This window comes from Monodelphis domestica, chromosome 6, assembly GCF_027887165.1.
Source record: "Monodelphis domestica isolate mMonDom1 chromosome 6, mMonDom1.pri, whole genome shotgun sequence".
Taxonomy (NCBI): domain Eukaryota; kingdom Metazoa; phylum Chordata; class Mammalia; order Didelphimorphia; family Didelphidae; genus Monodelphis; species Monodelphis domestica.
This window is the reverse complement of record NC_077232.1, coordinates 96,314,075-96,336,929: the sequence shown is the minus strand read 5'-3', so window position 1 is coordinate 96,336,929 and position 22,855 is coordinate 96,314,075. Positions and strand designations below refer to the sequence as shown.

General features: G+C 37.5%; 1 long non-coding RNA gene across 6 annotated transcripts in view; it reads right to left on the bottom strand.

The window, feature by feature from the left end:
• The window catches only part of LOC103100731 (uncharacterized), a 193,410-nt gene that overhangs the window by 70,796 nt on the left and 99,759 nt on the right, over nucleotides 1-22,855 (bottom strand). For 5 of the 6 annotated variants that reach the window (XR_008912827.1, XR_008912828.1, XR_008912829.1 and 2 more), the window contains one exon: nucleotides 1,117-1,208. The exons of the other annotated variant lie outside the window; for it this stretch is intronic. This is a non-coding gene — a long non-coding RNA (uncharacterized LOC103100731). The remainder of the gene's footprint in view (nucleotides 1-1,116; nucleotides 1,209-22,855) is intronic. 6 annotated transcript variants of the gene reach the window in all.

Here is a 22,855-nt window from a genome sequence, read left to right as displayed (position 1 = left end):
ACCTAGCTGACCTTGGTATAACAGCTTCCACTGATTGAGAACTCCATGTGCCAAAAATTTAAACAAGTTTCAAAAGTGGGGCCCATTTGGAGCAGGACTAAAGAGACTGGGATTCTCTGCCACCTATTTTTGTATTATTGTAAGCAAATTCCTTCATCTGCCAACATGGCAAACAAGAGTAGGGAGGGTAAATAGGGAAAGTTTGAACAAAAGAATCTCTAGGATCATAATAGACTGTTAGATCTATCTGAAACATTAGAGATCATCTACTCCAACCTCTACATTTGACAAATGAGGAAACTGAGGTCCAATGAGGTGAATATTTGTATGTCAAATTTATGTGGTAGACTTGATTCTCAAATCTGAACTTTTTGTTTTTACACCAAGATTTATGTTCTTAACCTCAAATCATATGTGTTCCAGTTCTAGGATTCTGTGATTACTACTTTTGAGTATTTCCATTGGGAAAGATAACCAAATTTTAAATACAAGAGAGTAAAAAAATCAGAATCCAGATCATAGACCCCAAACCATGAGTATCATTCATATCTTGTCCTTTTAAATGGTTTATAGAAAAGCTGGTTACATGGAGTCACACTATAGTGGCTGATGGCTCTAGAGGAGGCTAAATGATACAGATCAGTGATGTCCTCTGGAGTCCAGCTCCAAATATATGCCCCTGGAATATAACTAGAGAGAGCTAAAGCTAATACACAAAACAAGGGCATAAGGGATTATGCAGAAAGAACAGATAACCCTGTGCTTTCATAAAGAATAACTCCTAAGTAATGAAGAAGCAAAATCTATACAGAAACTGGAATTGTGGGTTATAGAAGGTCATAAAACTGGTAAGAGAAGCAGAGAAGTAGCTGTTTGAGTAAGTGTATGAGTAGAAAATAAGGACAGCTCATAACACTAGTTCTAGTGATCTTATTATAGTGTCAAGAGAATTTCCTAGAAGATAAGAATAATTCTCTACTAATTCATATATGCTACTCATAATTCTCTTTTTAGTCTTAGAATTTTTATTAAGTATTCCCAAAATCCAAGCAATAATTTTCACACTCCTATTTCTGCTAGCAAAAGAATATTTTAGATGACCTTTCTAAGTAATACCTTCAGTATAAAGTCACCCTCAGGCATGATGTACCCAGATGGTATAGATAACAGGCCACACATCAAAAACTCCCTCAGGCATCTGTAGCAATCTGTTAAAAGAGAAGAAGGTGGGCTTACAGGGCTGCAGAATTCAAAGTCTTCATGTCAGGATGTGAGGTCATGGCAGTGGTTCCTGGGGTACAAGATAGGGAGGGGAAGAAAAGGACAACAGTCATAGAAGCCATCCCTCTTATTTCTGCTCCCTCGGAAATCAGGGCTTTTGATGTAGATTTCAATCCATCAACAAGTATTTATTAACCAAGTACTATGTGCTAGTCACTGGCAAAAACAAAAGTCACTGCCCTCAAGAAACTTACAATCTAACTGTGAGAGGCAGTGTATATATGTGTATATACAAAAGACATACAAGATCATGTGGAAGGTATGTAGTAGCAGTTTGGGAGATGTGAGCATCTCTAAGGATTGGGAAATGGAAGATGTACCAGGAAATGTATTTGAGTGGATCAAGTAGTAACATTCAGGTCAGGAGACCAAGGTTCAAATACTGTCTCTGCCTCTTCTATGTCTATGCCCTTAGGTAAATTACATAATTGGAGGGGGCTGACTTTTCATCTATAAAAAGATTTTTAATCTATATTAAAAGGTTGGAAAAACATTAATTGATCATGTGCAGACCAAACTAATATCATAAAATGACAATTCTACCCAAATTAATTTACTTATTCAGTGCCATACCAAACTGCCAAAAAACTGTTATAAAAATAATAACAAAATTTATATGGAAGAACAAAAGATCAAGAATATCAAGGGGATTAATAAAAAAAAGTATGAAGGATGGTGACCTAACATTATCAGATCTCAAACTGTATTATAAAGCAGTAATCATCAAAACAGCCTGGAATTACCTAAGAAATAGAATGGTAGAGCAGTGGAATAGATGAAGGATAAATGACGTTAGCAATATAGTGTATAATAAACCCAAAGATCCCAGAGCTTTGGGGATAATAACTCACTATCTGACAATAACTGCTAGGAAAACTGGAAAACAGTATGGCAAAAATTAGGGATAGACCAATTATCTTATACTCTCTACCAAGACAGGGTCAAAATGGATATGTGATTTAGACATAAAGGGCGATATCATAAGTAAATTAGAGGCATAGAATAGTTTACTTGTCATATCTTTGGAAAAGGGAAGAATTTATGCCCAAACAAGATAGAGACCACTATAAGATGTAAAATGAATAATTGTTACTATATTAAATTAAAAAGCTTTTGTACAAATAAAACCAATATAACCAAAATTAGAAGGGAAACAACAAAGTAGGGGAAACTTTTTATGACAAATTTCTCTAATAAAGGTCTCATTTATAAAATATAGAGAGAACTAAGTCAAATTTATAAGAATACAAATCATTACCACCTTATGCCCAGCAGATTGGCTAATATGACAGTAAAGGAAAATAATATGAAGGGAATGTGGCAAAATTGGGACACTAATGCATTTCTGGTTCTGGAAGGCAATTTGGAATTATGCCCAAAGGACTTTAAAAGAATGCATGCCCTTTGATCTAGCAATACCACTACTAGGTTTGTATCCCAAAGAGATTTTTTAAAAAGGGAAAGAATCTGTTTGTACAAAGATATTTATAGCTGTGCTTTTTCTGGTGACAAAAAAATGGGAAAATGAGGGGATGTCCCTCAATTGGGGAATGACTGAATAAATTGTAGTATATGATAGTAATGGAATACTATTGTGCTATAAGGAATGGTGAATCATTTGATTTCTATAAGAATTGAAAAAACCTAAATGAACTGATGTGGAATGAAATGAGCAGAACCAGAGAACATTATACACACTGTAGGATCAAATATAATAGACTTTGCTACTAATAGCAATGCAATGATCCAGGATAATCCAAAGGGATTTATGAGAAAGAATGATGTCCACATCTAGAGAAATAACAGTTGGAATAGAAACACATAAGAAAAACATATGATTTGTTACTTGTTTATAGGATATATGATTTGGGTTTTGATTTTTAAAAGATTACTCTTTTACAAAAATTAATAATATGGAAATGGGTTTTGAGTGATATAGAGGTATAACCTAGTGGAATTGCTTGTCAGCTCCAGAAGGGGGAAGGGAAGAAGGGTGGGAGAGAACATGAATCATGTAATCATGGGAAAATATTTTTAAAATAAAATTATATTTTAAAAAAGAATGTCATTCTTCAATTGACAAATGGTCAAAGGATATGAATAAGCAGTTTTCAGATGAAGAAATCAAATCTATCAATAATCATATATAAAAGTTCTAAATTGTTCTTGATTAGAGAAATGCAAATTAAAACAACTCTGACTTACCACCATATGCCTATCAGATTAGCCAATATGACAATAAAGGAAAGAGATAAATGTTGAAGGTGATGTAGCAAAATTGGAACTCTAATGCATTGCCAGTGTAATTGTGAACTCTAACCATTCTGGAAGACAATTGAGAATTATGCCCAAAAGACTATAAAACAACACATACCCTTTGGTCCAGTAATACTACTGTATCCCAAAGAGATTTTGAAAAGAGAGACAGAGAGAGAAAGAACTTTTACAAAAATATTTATAGCAGCTTTTTTTTTGGTGGCTAAGAATTGGGAATTGAGATGTCCATTAATTGGGGAATAGCTAAACTAATTGTGGCATATGACGGTGATGGAAACAATGAACAGGATGATTTCAGAAAGAGCTAGAAAGACCTACATGAATTGATATACAGCGAAATAAGCAGAACCAGGAGCACATTATACACAGTCAACAGCAATACTGGGGAATGATCCACTGTGAAAGACTTAGGTACTATTAGCAATACAATAATCCAGGACAATTCTGAGGAACTTATTACAATCTACCTCCAGAGAAAGAACTGTTGGAGTCAGAATGCAGATCAAAGCATACTATTTTTCACTTTAGTTTATTTGGGTTTTTATTTCAGGATTTTGGTTTTATGTGATTATTCTCTTATAAAAATGAACAAGATGGAAATAGGCTTTGTATGATAAAACATATATAACCAGGATTGAATTGCTTACCAGCTCCAGGAATAAGGAGGAGAGCAAGGAAAAGAATTTGGATCAGATAACTTCAGAAAACTTATATGCAAAATCTTTATACATGTATTTGTAAAATAAAATATCCTTAGAGAGGAAAAAGAGGAGGTTGGACTAAATGGCCTCTAAGATCTCTTTTAGCCCTAAATCTAGCATTTTATGAGCTTATGAATAATCCTGTATCAGGCCCATCCCAGAGAAAGGACTTTGAGACCTTGAAAAAATACCTTGTGGCAAAGTATTCAGGAAAGTATTAAAAATAGACCTTTGTTACACGAAATGGCCATGGAGCATGAATCACTTTCAACAAATTTCTTCTTTTCAACAATAATGTTTTGTTTTTAGTCCAGTCAAGTTCAGTTAACAATTATTCATTGAACTCATATTTTATGCCCAGCATCATGCTAGGTAATGGTGCAGACTCAAAAGGAGCATATGACTTTATGTTCAAGTTGAATAGAGAAAGGTTTGCATGTAATGCAAATAGAGAACAATAAGAGTCAGCAAATCATCTTGGGCTGAGTGGTGGAGTTCAAATTCAAAGTACAGGAGGAAACTAGAGGTCTATGAGTTCAGCCACATGGAAGTGGCTAATCCTTGAAGCAAAGGCATGACTTGGGTAGGCAAAAGAACTTTCCAGGGGTGAGGGGGTGGGGGAAGGACAGGAGAGTAGCTCAGGTATGATAGCAACTTGCATGAAGAGGGAGAGAGCACAGTGAAGGAAACCACTTTCCCAAGATGGCATATAGGGTTTAGTGAGAGATAAGACTCTCAATGTAAGTTCTTATTGTAAAGCAACTTGAAACCAGAAGATTGGACAGAGTCAGCAATGGGAAAAACATTGTAGGTTACTGAAGAAGAGAGAGATATATTACTGTAAGCAGTGTTTTGGGTAAACTAGAAGCATTTAGGCAAGTAACCCATTACTGAGGTAGGTTTACATGAGGACATGGACATGTCAATGGTGTGGTGATGGCAGTAGAGAAGAACCAGGATGATGTGAGATGTCATGGCTTGTGAACTGTGTCTTTGAAGCAAGTGCCCATACCCAAAAGGTTACTGTGTGGGACAATAGGGAAAAAAAAATACTAGCTCTAGAGTGAGAAGATCTGAGTTCCAATTCTTCCTTGAAGGGTTACTTCCTGTGTTCCCTTGGGCAAGTCATTTACATCTCCCTGAACCTTAGTTTCCTTTTCTGTAAAACGAGTGAATTGAACTCAGTGTCTTCACAGGTGCTCTATGACCTTTTGATCTTATAAAATTCAAGTCACATCAGAAAAGGGAAAGCTTAAAATAATTTTTATTTTTTATTTTTATTTTTTATTATTATTTATGTATGGATATATATAAATATATATAAATAATATAATATATTATTAATTATTATTACTAGGTCACACTATTCTTGTGACCTAGTAGTCAAATGACAGAGGCCTCGATTTAAGGTAGTAGGTGGCAATGGGAATGAAGAAGAGAAAAAATGGAAACATTTTGAAGGATGAATCAACAGGTGGAAGTGACCATAGGAAATAAAAGAGAAAAAAGATGAGTCCATAGGTCAAGCCTGAATCACTGCAAGACTGGTGATACTGCTATTAAGAAGAGAGAACCATCAAAAGGTAGCTGGTTTGTGGATGAAGAAGAAGAGTTTAGTTTTGAACAAGTTGAGTCTGAGATAGCAACAGAACATACAAGTGGAAGTATCCTCAAGCTAAATGGACAGATAAGAAGGATTGAAGTTGAAATGAGTGGTCAGGGCTAAAGATACAAGTTTGGGAATCAGTAGACAAGTTATGAGAGTGCGTGAGCTCTCAAGGGAGATTCTTATGGATCTCTCCAGAAATATCATGATAATTGCTAGCACTTATAGAACACTATGAATATCTCATTTTAGCCTCATAATTACCATGGAAGGTAGGCACTATTATTATCTCCCCTTTATAGATTTGGAAACTGAGGAAACTATATATCTGCAGAGAAATGCCAAGAAAAATATAGCATGATTCAAGAGACATGGCCTTTATTCCTAGCTTTGTCACTAAAACTGTGTGACCATGGACCATTCACTATACCTCTCTCAGCTTCAGAAATTAAGAGACCAGCCCAGGATCACATAGGTAGTAAATATCTCAAGCTAAATTTGAACTCAAGTCTTCCTGTCTCCACATTCAGCATTCTATCCACTGGATCACTAATAACTCAAACATGGCAAAGAAAACATAGTATGGACCAATGGAAAGACCTTTAGCCTAATAGCAGAGAGGGATAAGAGGAGAGAACCAAGAACAAATCAAGTCAATAATTATTTATTAAGTATATACCATGTGCCAGGCATTGTGCTAAGTGCTGGAAATAGAACAAATGGAAAAAAAATCTCCATCCTCAAGGAGCTTACCTTCTATTATGGGAAGGCAACACTTAAAAGGCAGTTGTAAGGGAGTGAAAAAGATGGTGGGGATGGTAGGGATGGTAAAGAAAGTTCAGCAAGTGAGGAACAGAGCCTGTAGAGAAATGAAAAAATGGTTGTCCTGGAATTCCTCCCTAAATTGGAGGTCCTGGAAAGAGGTCTTTCTAAGAGAGCTCCCTCCCTCCCATTAGAGGGAGAGACCTCAGGTACTTCCAATGGGAGCAGTAATCCAGGGGTAGAGTGAGCTGATTGAGTGAAGTAGTGTCTATGACATGATAAGAAGTCTTGTAGAGATGGGTCAGCAGTGATGCCTGGAGAGGAATGAACCGAAGAGGATAATCTAGCAACACTAAAGAGATAAGAGTAGAGGCGAATAGGGTGATGTCATGCAAATTTCATTCAAAATAACATAAGCCAGTCAACAGTTGCAAAGGAGGTAATAAATCATTTATTTAGCACCAAGTATGTGCCTGGCACTGTGCTAAGTACTTTACAAATATTAACTCATTTGATCCTTGCAACAACTCCTGCCAGGTAGGTGCTATTATTATCCCCATTCTACAGTTAAAGAAACTGATGCAGACAGAGGTTAAGTGACTTTTCAGGGTCACACAGATATTAAGGTTATATTTGAACTCGATTCTTCCTGATTTCAGACTCAATGTGCTGCCCACTCTACTATCTAGCTGCCAACTAATCCAGTAAGATAAAAAGAAAAAGGTCATTGAATTTTGCTTTAAAGGGGTCACTGATGGTCTCTTATTGAGAAATTTCAATAGAGTTGTACAAGTCTCGCCCCCAGAAGACCACAGGAAGAGAGGGGATAGGAAGAGATAGAAGTAAGGGCAGCTCCTAGGTCCTCTCAAGGCCAGGTTGGGGCTAAATTGGACAGGCTTACATGCCTTTTAATAGAATTCAAACCATGCCCAGATCATGGCATGGTCTCACTCTATACCTGGAAAGAGGAAATACCAAGCACGAAACAAGCTGAGTGTGGTTCATCCCACCATAGACAGCAAAGCATTCATATACTCAGGACCTGGAAACCCTTGTGATTCTCTGTAGAGTTATGCCAAGGAAAACTTGATATGATTCCCTGGAAAGAGACCTGGCCTCTGCTCAATCATCAACCAGCTTTATGACCACTTGACAATTCACTTTACTTCTCCTGGCTTCAGTCTTTTCATCCATCAATGGAATAATTTTCCCTACCCACCTCAGAGGGATGCTGTGAAGAGTTAAAATAAGAATACTGAAATAGGATCAAAGGATTTCAACCTAGAAGGACCCTGTTTAGACATGATTTAATCAAACCTCCCTTGTTTTACAGATGGGGAAACTGAGGCCCAGAGAGGCTAAGGAACTTGCCTGATGTCACATAGGGAGTTAAGTGGCAGACCTGGGGTTCAAACCTGGATCTTCTGTCTTCGGATGGCTTCCCCTATCTCACAAAGCCTCAGATATCTCTGGAGATATATTATTTCCCCACCCAGTCAGTTCCCCTATGCTGGAAACCACACAATGATGGTAGATTTTAGGAGTAGAATATGTCTGTTCCTTACTATTGTGCTGTAAGAAATGATGATATGGAGGATTTCTATATGAACTGGAAAAACCTCCATGAACAGATGCAGAGTGAAATGAGCAGAATCAAGAGAAAATTGTATACAGAAAATGAAACATTGTGGAACTATCCAATGTAATGGACTTTACTACCAGTAGCAGTGCAATAATCCAGTACACTCCTGAAGGACTTATGAGAAAGAATGCTATCCACATTGAGAGAAAGAACTAGGGGAGTAGAAACGCAGAAGAAAAACAAATGACTTATCACTTGTTTATATGGGTATATGATTTGGGGTTTGGGCTTTAAGAGAACATTCTACTGCAAAAATGAAAAATATGGAAATAAGTATCAAGTGACAACATTTGAACAAGGTTCTGGGAAGGGGGAGGGAAAAGGGGAAGGAAAGAAAATGAAGAATAGAAACATGTAAAAATATTTTTAAATAAATAAATAAAAATTAAAAATAAAAACAAAACAATTTGTCAGTTCCAGTCCTTCACAGGAAGGAAATCAAATACCTACCAGTATGAGCAGCAGGGCTGCCACTGTACCAGGTTCACAAAAGGTTGGGGGGTTGGGTGGGGCAGGATATATTAGAGTCCTCCAAAGAGATGTTATCCTAAATCTAACTTTAACTATGTCCCACAAGCCACTGACAGTGTCTTCTCTAACCAATGTAGTATCCTGGACACAAAAGGGTTCTATGGTATTTCACAGTGCTCCCCAGTGCCCAGATTCAGCTAAATCATTCATATAGCATGTATGCTGCTGCTCTTTCCTGGTACGGGTATAATAAAGGCTTGGAGAACTGCCAAAGTCAGAAAAAAAGCAGCTGGGAAGGAGATGGAGGACCGAGTTATCCAAAAGCATATGCAGGACATGGGTATTCTCATTTACTGCAAATCTCCATCCCAAGTGAGATGGAGGAGCCAGCAGAGACAAGTAAGGATCTTTTCATGCCCAGTCTCACATATAGCTCGTGGATGTTCACTGAGGCTGGGGCATTCTGGGACTTGAAGATAATATTATCAATACTGAACAATTAATTATAGCCTTTCCATCCAGACCCCTAAAAGTCCAGGGCAAAAAGAAACAATCAATTCTGTCCTTCAAAGAATAATATTACCTCTGGGCAGGCATCTTAATTAGCAACACCTGAGCTTTCTGAGGCTGAACAGGGAATACCAGCATGAGCTTCTAAACAGAACATCAAGAAACAAAGTAGGGCAGCCAAGCAGAGCAGGGTAAAAACAAACCACTATATGGAGTCAGGGAATGTGGATTCAAATCTTGACCTTGCACCCTAAGAACATTCCCTCTCTAGATCTTAGTTTCTCCATCTAAAAAGTTAGGACATTATAGTAGATTATCTCTAAATTTTAACTAATGGCTCAATTCTATTAGTCTATAATAAATCATTATTCTTAAAGATTATTAGAATATTTTATATTTATAGAGAACATTACAACCCTTTCTTCATAACAACCTTGTGAGATACTTAGAATTATTATCTCTATTTTATAGAGGTAGCAGGAGTTGGATCAAAGTCTTCGCCATGGAGCTGAAATGAGCTCCCCTAGCTACTTTTGGTGACTTGTGCTCAGCATTAAAAGGTTTGGTACTTTGTGATAACAAAGCAATCCCTGGGTCCCTGGGATGGCAGGAAAGGGAAGGGAATGCATTGAAGGAGATTTCCACTGAGGCAATGAGTCAACTCCCAGTAGACTTTAAAGGGGCAAGAGACTGCTTTCCCTTTCTTCTTCCTCTCTCCCAAGTGTGGAATTCTCTCTGTGACTTCTCACTGAGAGGAGGAAGGAAGAGTGGGCCACTCTCCTCCCACATTGGCACTCCTTGATGGCTGCTTATTCATGGCATCCAGACATCGTTCCCTGGTCTAGATGATGCTAAATTGGAAGCTAGTGGCACTGACAGCCTCTTCTGTCTCCTTTCCCTTAGAACCAGTGATCAAATAGCAATCCTGAGGCTGACTTTTCTAGCTTGGAAAGCAATCTAGCAGTAAGTTAAGAGATCAGATGTTTCTGGATTCCCCCAGTCAGTGTCAGCTGTACTGTGAGACATACTCCTTTCAGCTAATATGACATATCTAGGAGAAAAAAATAGCAGAATCCAAACCCTGACATGATTTTCCAGAAGTCACAGACCCTGAAGGAGATATATAGATATGTATATTTATATTTATATATACATATATATATATGAGAGTTGTTATATTTATAGGGAAAGATGGGGAATTGAAAAAACAGGGAATATGAAAGCTTTGTAGCAGGGAATGGAGGAGTTGAAGGGAGAGAGGGAATGTGGCTGCCAGTGAGGCAAAGGAGAGAGATGCTTCCTGCTGAGAGACTATTTTTTTTTTAAACAAAATATGGTGTCTGAGAAATGAGCCACTTATGATAGCCTGCGGGGATGTCTTCTCACTGGATTGCTGCCAAAGTTGCCCCAGAGCAGGTAAACACGGACCCTCCTGAGGGATAAGCCTTTCCCCAGGATTTGGTCACCAAGCAGGGGTCCAATATGGATGACTGAACTGAGGTTCAGCTCCCTCTATGCCCCATGCCCCAGAAAAGATAGTCCATTTATCTGACTGTGATATTCAAATAAGATAAATTTTAATAACTAGTTCGTATTGGAGAGGTATCAGGGAAAAGGAAAGAGGGAGGTCCCTAAATAAGGTTGGAGTCTTTCTCAGCTTTGGAGCTGAGGCCAGGCCTCACGGGCTAGTGGAGGGTTTCTCTGATTCCTGTCTACACTATATCTGTGCTAGTTTTCTTAATTTCAAAATCATAGCAGTAGACAGTAAGCAACAAGAAAAGTTCTGACCTTAAGAGTTGGTTGGGCCTATCTCTTCAGGCTGAAGAAAATAGAGACCCTCTATCCAGACTGGGAAGCCAAAGGCCCTCCCACTTCCAAAGCCAGGAAGGAAGTGCTTGTCACAAAACCAACTGCCACTCCCTGTTGCCCCTTCCCCCACCAACTGTCAGTCTTGTCAATTTCCTCTCTCTCTAATATCCCCACTATTGTTCGTTCCAACACAGTGGCAGAAAGTCCAGAACTTGTTCTAGTTTCCTTTCCACAGAGTATAGCGCTGAAATGAATGTGAAAGGATTATTCAAAAGTCCAAGTCTCATATTTCAAGTGCCAGCCTCCTGGAAGATTCACCTTCACTTTGGCTCTGAATGAGAAATGTCTGATTAAGCTAAACCTAGGAAGGCAAACCAGTGCTCCAAGTATATCTCAATAAGTGTGCCACTAGGACTGGCTCTGGCATCCAGGCTGCCACTCTCTCTTCAACCCATTTCATCACAGATATATCAGAGCAGAAGGACTTCAGAATTCATCTAGCTGAACACATACCTCTACAGCAGTGGTTCTCAACCTTTCTAATGCTGTGACCCTGCAACACAGTTCCTCATGTTGCAGTGACCCCAAACCAAAAAATTATTTTGGTGGCTATTTCAAAACTGTAATTTTGCTACAGTTATGATTCAGAATGTAAATACCTGATATGCATTATGTATTCTCATTGCTACAAATTGAGAGGCTGAGAACCGCTGCTCTACAGGGACCCCCCTCAACAACATCACCCGATGTTAATTATTCAGGATTTACTTAGAGATCTCTGCTGTTGTTCAATCATTCAGTCATGTCCAATTCTTTATGACCCCCTGGCCCATATTTATCCATGGGGTTTCCTTGGCAAGACCACTGGAGCAATTTGCTATTTCCTTCTCCAGTAAAACCAGTGGGGTTTTTTGTCAAGCAATCAGAGGTTAAGTGGACTTCCCAGGATCTTGTCCACATCCACAGAGCTAGGAAGTTTTTATGGCTAAATCTGAATTCAGGGCTTCCTGACTTCAGGTCCAGCATTCTATCCACTGAGCCACCAAGCTGCCTCCTAGGCATACAAAAGTTAAGTGACTTTCCCAAGCTCACACAGATATGAATTTCTGAGCCTGTATTTTAATTCAGGTTTTCTTAACTCCAGACCCAAAGCTCTTAAACACTGAGCTACAATCTGCCTCTAATTTACTTTGAGATCTCTAGTGAAGGGAAACCATTCCCTTCTGAGATTCTACTTTTCAATGGCTCTAGTCATAAGCAAGTTTTTCTTTCCCTGGAGAATGAATCTCAACTATTTCTTTTTCCTATTTTGCCTTCTAGGGTCAAGCAAAATAAGGCTAATCCTTCTACAACAAGAGATCCCTTCAAACATCATAGACAGCTATCATACCCTCAATTAGTCTCCTCTTTTCTAGGCTAAACTTCATATGGGATGATCTGAAAGTCCCTCACCAATCTTGTTCCTTTTCTCTGGAAGTTCTCCAGCTTGTCAATCAGTAACTTTCCAAAAATGTATGAGGTGGGATGAAGGGGAACTTCCATAAAAAGGGAGAATTTTTTAAAGTGATTACCAGAAGCTCTCTAAAATTAGAAGTGTTTTGTGTTCATTTGAGATATTGAGCATTATCAAAACTTGTAACACTTTCTGTGGAAAAGTTACCCTTTCCTGGACAAAATAATAATGTTAACCTTTCCATTGCAAGTAATTTTGCTGAAAATGTGGCTGAAAAAAATATTTGTTCTCTAAGCCCAACTATTACTTAGTACCTGGATCTTTTTCCAAAGTGTTTCGTAATCATGAATATTATTGATTCCTTATAGTGATGCTTTGAGATAGATTAACACTGCCCCACGTAAACTAGAGAAAAACCAAGTAGTAGATAGATAGTATTGAATAGAGAAACAAATCTGGAACTGAACTTATATCCAGCCTCAGATATTTATTAGCTATGTGACCTTGAGCAAGTCTCTGTCTCAGCTTCCAGATCTGTAAAATGGGGATAATAATAACTATTTCCCAGGGTTATTATGAAGATTGACTGATATAACTTTTTAAAGCACTTTGTTAACCTCAAGGCACTATATAAATGTTAGCTATTATTATTTTACTTGTAGTAGTATCATTGCTATTAGCATTACCCAGAGAGATTAAGGTATTTACTCAAGAATACATAGCAACAAAATAAGAGTAGAAACTAAAATCACAGTCCTTGTATTTTCAATCCCTTTCTTAGTACCATCAGTCCACCCTCACCCCTGCTGGTCACATTACTTCTCTAAGATGATAGAGATATAGAGATAGAGATAGATATTCATTACCTTGGAAGTAGAATTCAATTCCAATTTTTTTTACTACAAAAATTCATTATTTTTCATATATTTATGTATGTATTTTTAGATTTGTATATGTACTTTTTACTAACTGAAGGTTCTTGGGCACCCAATTTAACCTCTTATGGCCTTAGATTCATTGTTTGTAAAATGAAAGTTGGGCATGATAATCTCTAAAATTCCATCTACGTCTCATTTCCATGTATCCATGACCTTCCAAAACATCATTCTAGGATCTAAATCTTGTCATAAAAAATGGAACTCCTATGAGCTTAGTAACAATGAGTAGTTGGCTCTCTTGAGAACCAGTGATACTACTATTTGCCAACTGCACAATGATGGATGGGCCCTTGAAGAGAAGGAAAATCAAGGAGAGTTAGAGGCAGAGCTGTAATGGTTATGGTCAGCCAGGTGTGTGCCTAAAAGAAGAAAGAAAAATAAATTAAAGTCTTTCATCTGGAAAATAAATAGCAAACTGCAAGTGAATTTGTGCCCTGCATGAATGAGCTAGGGAGACTTAATTCTCTAATTATTACCTCTCCTCTCTCCATGGAGATAAATAGCAGGTTGGTAGAGATAATCAGGGCATAAAACACTATGGCCTCTTGAATTCTATCTTAATGGAGTTTTTTCCCTTAAATTACCTTTGCCCTGGTGAAAGATTTGGGACCATATTTACTTTGCACCAACCCCTCCCCTGTCACACATACTCTCTTCCACACCATTAACCAGTAAATGCTTTAGTGTGCTGGAGTCTGAAACTACTCTAGCAGAGCTAGCCCCCTCAGACTCATAATCTTTTGCAATTGGTTGACAAAATAGGCAGACATCTCTATTATGGTTTCCAACCTTTATGGCTTATCACACATTGTTCCCCTTCACACAGTCTGTATTCCAGCCAAAGGAGTCTACTACCTGATGCCAAAAGTCTCTCCCATCTTCTACCACCCACCCATCCACCCAATCCCATGCCTTTATAAAGACTGCCTGAAATACACTTTCAAGAACCAGCACATGCACCACAGTCTCCCTAAAGCTTATTCTGTTTCTTCCCTATTGTTAGGACTTTGTCTGTCTTTCATCAAATGAAAGGAAATCAGATTTCAGGGTTCATGAGAGAGAGAAACAGATAAACAGACAGACAGAGACAGAGAGATAGTGTGAATTTCAAAACTATTCCACCCTAATCAGACCATTCTTTAGAAGATCTGATTTAGCTATTTCCTGATCAATAACAATAGAGATTCTTGGAATAACACAATCAAGTCTTTGAAACTATATTTCTCCTCCCTTCTTAGTTTAACAAGATTAGGAAGGTCTGCATTAAACTCAAGATTTAATTATCTAAGAAAATGGCCTTCAACAGACATGTGCAAAAAAAAGGACAGACCTCTGGACTGTCCTAAGTCAAGCTTGAGCCACCACTGGCACATTTGAGATGCAGGAAGTGAGGTAGAGAACAGCCTCTGGTGTTCTTGTTACTTCCTATGGAGAGGGCTAGAGTTCAGTTCGATCCTGGAGCTTGAGCTTGGAGGAGCCCCGCAGACAGCTTTCCTTCAGACCAGTCACGTGAGTGATAAGGACTGACCCCTTTCTCTGCCTTGGCTTTCCAAGGCCTTAACGCCCGCTTTGGCTCAGCCCGAGACAGAGTGGTTCTGAGTTAAACTCCTTTCCTTCTCTTCCTCTTTCCTTCTCTCCCTCTTTCCTTCTCTCCCTCTCTCTCTCTCTCCCTCTAATATTTTCTTCCTTCTGTTGTAATTAAATCACCATAAAATTTGGCAGCTGACTTGGGTATTTTATTATTTGGGATTTCCCTTGGCGACCATTTAGATTTTTTCAGTCTCAACCATAATATTCACCCTTTACAATAGACAAACACAGAGGGAGAGAGAGAGAGGGAGTGGAGAAAGAGACAGAGAGACAGAGAGAGAGAAGGGGAGGGAGGGGGTAATGGAAGAAACCCAGAGAGAAATCTCTATGACTTTAAACAAGTCACTGTAGTGGTAGAATTAGGATTAAATAACCTTTCAAAGCAATCTTGCAAACCATTTAGGTCTCATGCAAGAGTGACAGGAATGACCAGGAGTTTGGAACATGGGCCATCCAGGGGAAATTTTTTGGCTGGCAGTTAAGAATAATCATGGTACTGAAAGTCAGTTGAATTTGGTTACTGACCAGGTCTAAGCTGCTTTTGTTTTTGCAATCTTATTTATTTAGTAATACCTAATTGTCTTATTTCTAATTCTATCACTATATCACTTAACCTCCCTGGGTTTCATTTTCTTCCTCTCCAAAATAAGAAGGTTGAATTAAAAAATTTCCAAGACTCTTTTCAACTCTAATAATGTATGTCTCCATGAGAGCTGGGGGATCTCTAGTCCCTCTTCTCTGATCTATTGAAGGAACAAAAGAAGAATATGCCCTTTCCTGGACCTCCTATTTTATTCTTTTCCCCTTCAAGGTTCCATTTATGGAAAGTATCTCCCTATTGTGTGTTGCCCTTAACTGCTCTCTGGAGATCATTGTGGAGCTGAAAGTTGCAATTCCAAATCAAGGCATATCAATTTCATGGGGATGGGGGGAGGGTAAAAAGGAAAAAAGATCAAGGCACTTGTCTTCATTTAAAGGATATGACTATTTGTTATTAACAAACAGCTGTCTCTTAAATTTAGGCAAAGATTGAAATATGGAAGGTACCATAGAAGTCATCTAATCCAACTTCTTCCGTCTTCATTTTGTAGAAAAAGAGAAGAAATGTCAACTCAGGAGGTATCCATCCACCACCTAAGCAGTGGAGAGATATAAGTTCTGGAACTAAGTCTACTTTTCTTCCAGTTACTACATAGTCCTACTATTCATAAGAGGGGAGTAGAGAATTCCCACTTGCTGCTACCAGCTATCAGAAGGGAGGATTCTGGGTCCTCAAAGGCTGTTTCAAGAAAGCTCAAACTTTGGAAATTTCTACCATGCTAGGAAGAATTCATGTATAGTTACAATAGACTATGTCTACTTTTTGAGAACTATTCTAAGTACAGAGTGGCTCATTACTGAAAAGCTATTCCTGGCATCAGAAAGAGATGAGTTCAAATTACTCTTCAGACACTTATTAGCCATATGAACCTGAGCAAGGTAATTAACCTCTATCTGTCTCTGTTTCCTCCTCTGTGAAATGGGGATAATAAAATCATCTACCACACAAGAACATTGTGAGGATCAAATAAAAAAATGTGAAAAAACTCTTTGAAAAGTGCTATAAAAATTCTAGCTATTATTATTACTAAGTAATAAATTCCTTGGCCATGGTAACCAATGAAACAAAGAAATTTTTAAAATGTTTTTCAAACCTCTGAGTCCTTCTTCAGCTACTATTGTATTACTGATGGAATATGGGAGAGAGAGGGAGAGGCAAAAGATGCTAAGGATTGTACAATTTTTAGACTTATTATAAACATTAATTTAACCATTGGCGTTCTAAGTGTGAGATTTTTATCCAAAGGCTAGTGATTGGACATATTATTGTAGGAACTGTACCTTGAAGACCAAACTGATACACATTCCATAAAAGAAGCCAGAAGATATAAATGAAAGACGGTTCAAAAGTTCTCACTGAAAGAGTGATAACATAACCAGATCAGAGGAATGCAGAATATTTTGCCTGGCAGATCTTTGGAGAAGGGAAGAATTTATGGCCAAACAAGAGATAGAGGATATTATAAGATGTAAAAATGACTGATTTTGATTATATAAATCAAAAGGCTTTTGTACCAACAAAACTAATCTAACCAAAATTAGGAGGAAAACAACAAAATGGTGGGGGGGCATTATAATAAACATCTCTGATAAAGATCTACTTTCTCAAATTTATGAAGAACTAAGACATTTTTATAAGAATACAAACCATTCTTCAATTGACAAATGGTCAAAGGATATGAACAAGCAATTTTCAGAAGAAGAAATCAAAGCCAGCAATAATCACATGAAAAAATGTTCTAAATCACTCTTGATTAGAGAAATGCAAATTAAAACAACTCTGAGGTACCACCTCACACCTACCAGATTAGCCAATGAGTCAGTAAAGGAAAGTGGTCAATGTCAGAGGGAATGTGGCAAAATTGGGACACTAATACAATGTTGATGTAGTTGAGAACTGATCCAACTATTCTGGAGGACAATTTGGAATTATACCCAAAGGGTTATAAAACTATCTTACCCTTTGATCTGATAATACCACTACTGGGTCTTTATCCCAAAGAGATAATTAAAAATGGGAAAGGACCTACTTGTACAAAAATATTTATAGCAGCCCTTTTTGTGGTGGCAAAGAATTGGAAATTAAGGGGATCTTCATCAATTAGGGAATGACCAAACAAATTGTGGTATACAATGGTGATGGAATAGTATTGTGCTATAAGAAATGATAAGCAAGATGATTTCAGAAAAAGCTAGAAAGATCTGTGGGAACTGATACAGAGTGAAATAATCAGAACTGTAAGAATATTGTACACAGTAACAGTAATACTGGATGATGATTATCTGTGAAAACTCAGCTACTCTCAGCAATGCAATGATCTGGTACAATTTTGAAAGACTTATAATGGGAAATGCTATCCACCTCCAGAGAAAGAGCTGTCTTTCGCATCTGTGTATTTATTATTTTATTTTGGGGTTTTGATTATGTATGAGTTTGCTCTTACAACAATGACCAATATGGAAGTGTGTTTTGCATGATGACAAAAAAATAGAAAACAAAAGCTCTAACTGAAACACATGCAAAGTAGTGGGCAGAGTTGTTTTCTTTGTAGTGCATCAAAAGGAGTTTTTAATGACTATCTTAAGAGAGAAATGCATAAGAGTAATGTTTATCCATATGGCCCAAAAATATAGTCAGTGGATGATTTGGAGTTCTGGCCTCAGCCTTGGAAGGGTATTAACATGTGGGAAATGGTGAGAGTGCCTAATCAGACTTGAAGCCCCCAAATTTGGTCATCTGGCCAGAGAAGGAAAACTTTCTGGGTAACACAATCCCAGAATCTAGCCTACTGGCAAATAAAGGATATCTGGGTAATACCAGTCTTAGGAATTGCCTCATATGCACCTATAAGTTTGAAAGTACAGAAATTGAACTTTTTTAAATAAAAGTAGAGTTTCCCAAGTTTAACAAGAGTAGAGTTTCCTCTTTGGGGAGTTTCCTGAGTCCACATGGGCTGGGTTCACTCATAGGACCAATCAAAAAATCATTCAACCAATCAAAGATTTTTTCAACATGTGATAAATGCTGGAGATACAAAAAAAAAAATCAATCCCACTCTTTCCCCATTGAGTCCACATTATCAGAAAAACTTATTATAGGGATAATAGAATGTAAAGTCCAGCCTGTTTTTCCATATTGTGTCTTCAGTCCATTGTATTTATCTACTCCTCCCAGTACTAGAGACCACCTATGCAATCTTCTTTTACCAAAAAGCACAATGTATATCAAGTTTCCTTTCTCTACATGGGCCAGATCCATGAATTCTCAAAATTGGGACTCAAGGCAACCCCCAACACAGGTGTTTACCCTGCAAAACCTGTTTCTTACTAGAAAACTATTTTCTGGAATTAGGAGGTCTAAGAAACTTCTCTGAAACATCTATGTGTTTCAGACCGAAGATAGTCATTAAAAACTTTTGGGAGGAGGGAAAAAGCTATTCCCCAAATACCCAAATACACCAATGGTCAGTAATCTAGCTCTGCTAATCTCTCCTGAATGAAGGTCAAGAGAAAAAAAAAGAGAAACAAAAAGTTTACTTTATAAAACAGGGTAAAATAGTCCATCATATAACAGTGGGGGCCAATTAACTTATCTTGGAGGAAACCTCCAACAATGAAAACCATCTTCTAACCAAAGGGCTCTTCTCTGTGTTCTTCACATACAGTCAGCATTCCATCTCCCTTCTCTGTCTTTGTGCTGACCATCTTCCATGCCTGAATGCTCTCCCTTTTCACTTCTATTTCATGGATTCCCTCTCTTTCTTTAAGATGTTGCTGCTACATCACCTTCTAAACCAAATTCCTCCCAAATGTTAGTGTTATTCCTACTTTATTACCTTGTATTTAACTGCCTTAGATTTATTCTCCACATGTATTTTATGTTATATAGTTATACATATGCAGGTTATCTCCCATGATAGAATAGAAGGCTCCTTGAGAATAGAGACTTTCATATTTTTAGATTTATATCCCTAGTGCCTAACACTGTATATGGAATGTAATAGGTACTTACTAAGCATTTGTTGATTGATAGATCAATATAGAGACATATCGATCTCTTTCATAGATAGCTGAAATATAGTCCAAAGACTCATCACTTTGTAAGTTCATTAAACAAAATTGATCAACTTCTGTACAATTATTAAGGAAAAAATTAAATTTGCATTAAATTTTCAAAATTAAACTTAAAAAAAGCATTTGACCTGGCAGTCATATATAGTCTTAAAAGCTGTTCTCCAACAGCATGTCTCTTATGTGCATAGTAAAAACTTCCAGATGGTTAGCAATTTCAAATTGCCTGATGCATCAATTTAAGGAGCCCAAACCCTAAACTAATTTTATTTCCTATCTGCTAGACACATAGTTCTTTTCCAATTTTACTTTTCTCCCTAAGTTTGTGTTTCCCAGCAATGACCTTCTTTCAACCTCTGGTTTTTCCACCAGAGGTAGGGAAGGTTTGTATAGCTTCTTCCAGTCTGTTTTCCCTTTTTTTGCAGATGTCCTGGGTAAGGCAATCTGGGGAGGATTTTGTCTTGAAGTAAAGATAAATCTCTAGCCTAGGGTCACACGCTTGCCCATATTCCTCCACCCTGTGGGAACTCAGCCTAGGTAAACAAGCACTTGTGTCAGTACTGTTCCACCAAGCATATGAGGGAAATAAAATATCTCCTTAGTGGAAACATATTGAGGGTCTCGCTATATAGGGAAATGTCTTAATTGTCAATGATTCTTTCCCAGTTAATTATTAATGAGTTTTGCTTTGTCCCCTACCCCCATAATCAGGAATGGGTAAGTAGAGTTGAGACATGATTCTTTGTATTATTGTTCAAGAACCTGCAATGGACTGTATTCACTGCATAGGGAGTTCCTGGTTGTTACCTATACCTATTTCCTGCAACAAACCTCAATTCACTCCAGAACTATAAGTGTTTTGTGTAGTTACTGCCTAAACCTTGTAACTGGGAGCATAGCTTTGATTAGCTTGTCTATCAGGTTTGTACAACTTTGATCAATGGTATTCTAGTTATAATTATCAAGGGAGGCATGAACTTTGGTGAAGAATGTCCATTAAAGGTATCTCCTTCTGTAATGTCCATCAGATTCCCAATGGAATCAACCAATTGATAAGTACCACATTTGGGGTATACAGAGACAAAAAATGGAACTATCTTTGCTTGCAAGGAGATTAAATTCTAATGGGGAAACATACAAATAAAATGCAAATACAAATTAAAAAACAGCACAAGCACAAAGGTGATAAGTAAATATACATATATACACTACATAGTTAATTATGAGATAGTTTGGGAGGGAAGAGACTAATATTTAGGGAGATTTGAAAAGTTTCCATGAAAAAGATGGTATTTGAACGCTTAAAGGAATGAAGGAATCTATGAAGTGATAGTAAGGAAGAAAAAATAAATACCAGGCATGTGGAAAAGCCAATACAAATCCTCAGATATGTGAGCTAAAAAGTCATTTTTGAGAAACAAAGAAGGATTCTCCAACAATAAGATAATACAGTTCTAAGTGTCAGGGATCAGATATATTACTCCAAGTTCCTTAGATCTAGTTACTGGGCTTATTGATAATATACAGACTACCCAGTGGCAATACAAATACAAAAGATATAAAGAGGGAATTAACTGCACCCAGTTGTTTCAGCCTTCTATTCAGATACCTGGTTGATAAAGCCACACATATTGTGACAGGACCAGGATTTTCTCCATTTCTCCCAAATAGAAGTTAGTTTTCCCTCCAAAAGGCAGCAAAGTTATACTTGGGAGCTGATTGGCCCTGCCTCCTGAAGCTTCCTAGTCACCTAAATGGATAAAAAGTTTCACCGTTGAGACCCCTCTAACATGATGGATATCTGAAGATCACTCAAATCAATACGTAACCTGCTTTCCATGTGGAATTAAGTAAGGCCAGATCCATAGAAATCAAGTGTATATCCTTGCTATGTTAGGACAAAGTAAACCTTATTTTGTTAATTATTCAATTAACATCAGAATGCCTAATCCCCAAATCAAACCTAAATACAGTTCTCATATTAAGCCTGCCTCTAAATACATGTGGTAAATCGATGAAGACAAGTCCTGTCCAGAACCAAAGAGTAGACCCAAGAGACAACAACAGCCAGGAGGTCTAGCACTATTGTATCCTCCTAAAGAAAAAGGGAATTAGAATCTTTTTCATATGTGCCATTCTAAAGTGTATAGACCCCAGATATACCAATCCAAGAAAGTAATTACTCTGATTTCAAGCGATATAGTTATAGATTCATTAGTCATTACAACAGTTTCATTCGATCAGTCCATCACCTCCACTGGGGAAAAGGCCCAATTAATCCAGATTAAATCAGTGAGGTCCTCCAGGTACTCCTGTTTTCACATATCATTATGTTGATCACTTTAAGCATTAAAATGTTTTACAACTTCCTTTGTGATATTCACAACCAATCAAAAGTTTAGACTAACAATCCAAAAAAGGAAGTGGATAAAGAATTGCCCAGGCTATCATTGTCAATTATTGTATTAGTCTATCTGTACATGTATAATACACATACTTAAATATCAGTATATATGTCTATATGTGTGTGTGAATATGCCTATACAGACAATGAACAAAGCCCCAAATTGAGAAAAAGAATGGACTCACCCGCATTAGGGAAATTGTGCAGCCCTTTCAAAAATACCAAGCAGCTTTATTTTTAATACAGTTCCCTGTATTAAAGATTCATTTTTAACACTAATATTCTCCTTATAATAATAGATAGTTATTAACCATGGAATACTACTATCCCACCAAACAATGAAACTGCATGTGATCCAAGGATCAATGGCAGTGTATGTGGGTGTCAAGGGAGAGGATTTTATTTTTTCCAACATGTAGAGTGGAAGAACATAATTAACAGTCTGAACAATGATAAATCCTTATAATGACAGTGTTTGGAAAGTACGCCTTTTTAAAGTAATCAACACCAAGGGTACAACCCCCCTAAGCCCTTTGTTCTAGTTCTTCAGAGTGTGAAATCATGTTTCATTGCCTTACCTCCACTTCTTTATTGATAGGCAAAAACAACTACAAAAAATCAATGGATTTTACATGTTGAATGATGAGACACTACAGAGTCTAGGATTATTTATCCCAGAATAGAGGGGAGATAAAGAGAAATTGATTGAGGAGTTTTCAGAAAAGAAGACTTTTTATCCT